The 4,937-nt window shown below is 42.4% G+C and overlaps 1 long non-coding RNA gene across 1 annotated transcript; it reads left to right on the top strand.

Annotated features, from left to right (window-relative positions):
- The first annotated feature begins 202 nt into the window (after positions 1-202).
- LOC119367095 lies at positions 203-3,238 on the top strand. The gene is made up of 6 exons (XR_005176192.1): positions 203-355; positions 1,030-1,249; positions 1,339-1,803; positions 2,186-2,247; positions 2,349-2,437; positions 2,962-3,238. It is a non-coding gene; the product is annotated as an uncharacterized LOC119367095 (long non-coding RNA).
- The last annotated feature ends 1,699 nt before the right edge of the window (positions 3,239-4,937 follow it).

The following is a 4,937-nucleotide window of genomic DNA, read 5'->3' as shown; positions in this document are numbered from 1 at the left end:
CGTCGGCGGCGCCGTCCCCGCGCCCCCTTGCCGTGGTGCGCCCTCTCCCCATCACCACTGGCCCCAACCCTCTCTCAATCCCCTCACCTTCTCTCCTGTGTGGATTCGCCCCTCACCGGATCGATCCTCCGAGCCGGCGGTCTGCAGGGCCGGGCGGGAGCGGCACGTCCCCGTCGGCGTGTCGGTGGTGACGGCCCCGCAGATCTAGGCTGACCCCCAACGGCGCTGGCACTGTGTCGAGCTGGCGCGCGCTTCTGCTTGAGGGACAGCGTGGTTCAGCGACGACGAGATGCTCGTCCATCTCCTCCTCATCGACCAAATCGTCCAGGATTCCTCATCCACCGCCGCGCCCAAGGTGAGCACGGATCCTGCCTCCAGAACATTCTTCGAATTCGCGTCCATTATGGGTTCCTGCTCATGCGCCTCACCGATTCCCTCGAGGTTTCGACGCCCCCGCAATGAATTCTCTTCCTCGTGGTTCATGGGTTCAAGTTCCGCAGATGATTGGTTTGCTATCTTGTGTGATTGCAAGTTTTCGTATAGATAGCTTGGTACAGACTAGAGCATGGCTGAGTGGCATCATACAGATTCATAAAATTAGTTGCTTTGTTCTGGATAGTTAGGTGTATATGTTACCATTGGCTAGAGAGACTCATTCATAGGAAACGGTCTAGAACCTCTCATGGATAATCCTTAGTTGCCTTGCTGAGGTTCAGTGTGGACTGTGGAGGCTGCGTAGTGAGTTCTGGGCTAAGCGTTGTCAAGCAGGATGGTGCCTCGAGCTTGACATAGCAAAGTTGCAGTTTTTTAATATGCAGCGACACATGGGCGGGCTATAAGGGTAGTTAGATTGATCTTTAAGCATAAACACTTTTATCAAAGATGATTCTGTTGAGAAAGTAAAATAATTGTGTTGTTATATTATGATATTCAGTGTAAGATCAAAACAAGAAAACACATGTTTTACTTTTTCAGTAATATAACTTCTGATTATTTTTTACACGACTCCTGTTGGGGGTTTGGTTGTAGTTTCAGTGCGCCATCTACTCGGCTCCTACTCCAATGTTGCTGAGTTCAGGTCACAACATTGTGATCTCCTTTTTCTTCGAGAAGAATCCATCCAATGCTCTGATGTAGAAAAGGCAACAAAAGTAGTTTCATTCGTCCATGGATGCTTGGTCCGGCCTCTCGAGAAAGGGCTATACTATATATGCTGCAATATGCACTTGCCGCCCTGTACGAATTCAAGGTCAAATTTCTCCTCTCTACTCAATTAATTTACCATGTTTTGTTTTAGCCTCCTCTGACTTTAATCAGTGTTATTTTTCTGCTCTCCAGCAATCAGCACTCTGATTATTCCGTCTGTACACAATTGCCTTTGCTTTCTCAACCATGGGTACAATTTCTCTCATCTTTTCTGGAGATCCCACACTATTCCTTCAGAGCAGGAAGTGCACTTTTGAAAGGTGTTAGCATGCTTCATAATTGCCTATGCACCTGGTAACTATATGATGTTAGCATCAGTTGCTCCTGTGACTGCCATGGGATTCTCTCTCACCAGTTTACTCATAGTGTTCAATCCAATTTGGGAACTTAAAATCAAGGGTATTGTTCTGTTAGTGGCATTCTGCAAGAGAAAGGGGATATGGTACGGGGTAGTCATCATGGCAAAACCAATTGCAGCCTTATTGTCTGTGACATTCGTGTCCCTTATTCTACTTCTACTACTGGACTTGTCGTTGGTCTCGATGAGTCATCTGGTGGCAAAGTGGAACCACCAGCACAACCACCGACACCATTCATGTATGTACATTGTTCTATCTTCGTTTTAGTGCAGGCAATGTATTTACATGCAAAACATGAGACAGTGGGATTTCATTTTGTATCCCCGATATTATGCACAATCATATATGTACATTGTTCTATCTATTCCTTTTAGTACAGTTTATACCTTAGAAGGAAGTGGCATGTGGAATCGAAAGGAAGTGGCTTGAAGATAATATCATGTTTCTCTTTTCACATAAAACAGTGCAGCATGTAACAAGTGCAGTTTTAATTTTAGTTTGGGTACTAATGCACTGACATGCGTCTCTTATGTTTACTGATGCAATGATGTTCATCTCTTTTGCTATTTGCACTGCAAGATTTAATAAAAGTTATCTTTGGACGGTTCACATTTTAATAGAGAAACAACTAGAGTGACATTGTGGGTGCGTGGAGGTGGTTTCATCCTCATCGACGGTGGAGGTGGTTTCCATTCCTGTTTTGGGTGACCAATGCATGCAGACTTTGTATAGAATATCTTGTCACCTGAAAGGTATAGGCTGAGAAGATCGTTTTATTTGCAGACAAGATCAAGGACTGGACCAACGCGGTCTTCGCACACGAACCAGTGTGGGCCAGTGGCACCGGTAAAGTAGCATCACCGGCTTAGGAAGTAAGTTCCTCTGTTTAGGTGTATTGATGTTTCTGAACTAGCAGGCACAATTCATCTCATGACCGCTGGCCTGTCGTCTTTACTTTTCCTGAAATTTGTGACCAAGTGGTTAAAGCCTGAAACTGAAGCTTGCTCTTTACTTTTCATGTATGCCATGCACTCACTGATCGGTTGAACATAGATGTTAACTATTTATGATTGTTCTACGTCTATGACCGTCCTTCTGCATGACAAACTTTGATGTGTTCCTCATAGTTATATGACATCTCGTGAATTTATAGCCATAGTTTTATATCCTACTTCTATAAATATTAAGTTCTTCTCCATTTGACTAATTCACATCCCCACAGTCATTGACAATTGAGAAGTGGATACATTTCTCCAGATTCTATGGGATATTTACCGGAGTGGAACCAGTGACTGCAGGACGTATTCGGATAGGAATATGCACACTTTTCTGGGCTATATGGAATTGCAGAAATAATATGATCTTTAACAGAAAAAATCTTCTAAATTTCTTGCAGGTTATCTACAGAGCATCCGCTTGGATCCGTGCGTGATCGTTACTCACTCCTACGGACTCCAGGGAGCTTTTGGTTACTGGGTGCAACCGGCGGGAGAAGGTAGCACGAACTATTTACAACCGATTTGGAAGGCGGTCCACTAATAGGAGAGATGTTTAGTCGTCTAGTCACGTTTCATTGCCGGTTATGGCTCTGTTTATTTTTTTTGTACTTTTTTTTGCTCCTTCTGCAAGTTGTACTGCACTATGGACCTTGGTTTGCTACTTTTTTAATAAAATAGCCGCATCCATCATTCTGATGCAGAGGCCGGGGGACTTTCCTCCTTAAAAAAAGATTCTATGGGATATATGGAACCCCCAAAAATGCAAGTTCCACCTTCAGTCCCAGCAAACATCTTCATACTATGGAGGCTCACGTATTTCACTTCCAGCGGCGATAGAAAATGCGAGCAGGTTGTTGTATCTGGCGCGAACAGCATACACCACTAGGCAGGCGAGGTTAGAGCTGCTATTTGACTAACGCACCCTGACAAGGCTCTAGAGGCCTGATGGATTCTCAATGTTTTCTTATCTGCAGGATGACGTATATTTAATGGATGATGCCACTTGATGAAGAAGAATAAAATGTGTTGCATATAGGATAGGGGATAGTTACTTCACTATTATTCTGTTTTCTGGCCAAGGCCTCTACTTATAATGTTTCTGGATAATTATCCCTTGATAAATATGTGGTAAATTGCAACATGCAATCATGTGTCCCAGAAGATGCATATTCAGAATTTGAAGTGGATACATTTATTTCTCCAGATTTTATAGATGTGTAGAATCATATATTTTACACTGTACATTGCCTCATCGGCAAACCTAACCCGAGCGTTGCTGATTTGCCATGCACTTTCTTGGTTGTATGGTAATTTTATTCTGAGAGTTCTCTCGCAAGCGGATTGTCTTCCTACCAGTACACAAGGAAGATTTATATGTCTTCTGGTGACTAGGCTCGGTGTCAATGCCCAAGAGTGTGAAACAATTTGGGAGTAGATGGAAGGGCTTTATGGTGTTCTAAATGTCGTATTTATCCTTGAATCCAATCTACAAATTGTTGTCAGCTATTCCTAGTGTTGATGAGCATATGCAGTTGTGCACACACATACAATAAAAATGAATTGAGGGGTCGTGGCTACATATAATATGTTAGAACAATTCAACTTGTAAAGTTTTGTAAAACAGATGACATTATTGCACCATAAAAAGAAAAAAAAGATATATCGATATTTCGTAACATAAGTGTACATTATTTGAGTGTTTTTATAATGCACATATCACCATATATACTTTTCTATGCGCACTTACCTATCTGTGTGCAAGTCCTAGTTATGGCCGTACAGATGTGAATGTGTTGAACCGTAGTTGTTGAATGTCAATGAAGTCAGGAAAAGGCAAAATACATGGCACACTGGGAGTAGTGAGAAGAAAGATGCATGGAGTAGATGAGGCCATGATTAAATGTTATTTTCATAATCACCATGAAAAAATAGTCATATACCGGGTGTTTTTTTTTCATAATCCGTATGGGAAAGGGCGTTATGGACCACCAGGAAGATTTTCATTGGCTTTTCCCCAAAGATTTTCACCAACGGCTACATAAACAACATATTTTGCTGGCTAAGGGAGAAAAATTTGCCACTTAGAGCAGTGCCTTTGATTCGTTATTGCTCACCTCCATGTTCGTTTGTTGAACACTGAGAGAATGGGAGCAACGGTTGAAGCACATGATGTGTTGTTCCTATAGTAAGAGCCTAGTATAAGAGGGGGCACGTCCTGAACCCATGGGCATATGAATCCACTTTAAAAAAATGCATTTTAAGCATGTTTTAAAATTTGAAAAAAGAAAATTCACGCATACATGTTCGCAAATATGGGTGCACGGCACAAAGTTTTGTCTCCGCAAAAAAGACAAATTTTAGTTCTTCTAAATAG

The sequence above is a fragment of the Triticum dicoccoides genome, chromosome 2B, assembly GCF_002162155.2.
Source record: "Triticum dicoccoides isolate Atlit2015 ecotype Zavitan chromosome 2B, WEW_v2.0, whole genome shotgun sequence".
NCBI lineage: Eukaryota > Viridiplantae > Streptophyta > Magnoliopsida > Poales > Poaceae > Triticum > Triticum dicoccoides.
This window is presented reverse-complemented; position numbering and strand designations above follow the sequence as displayed.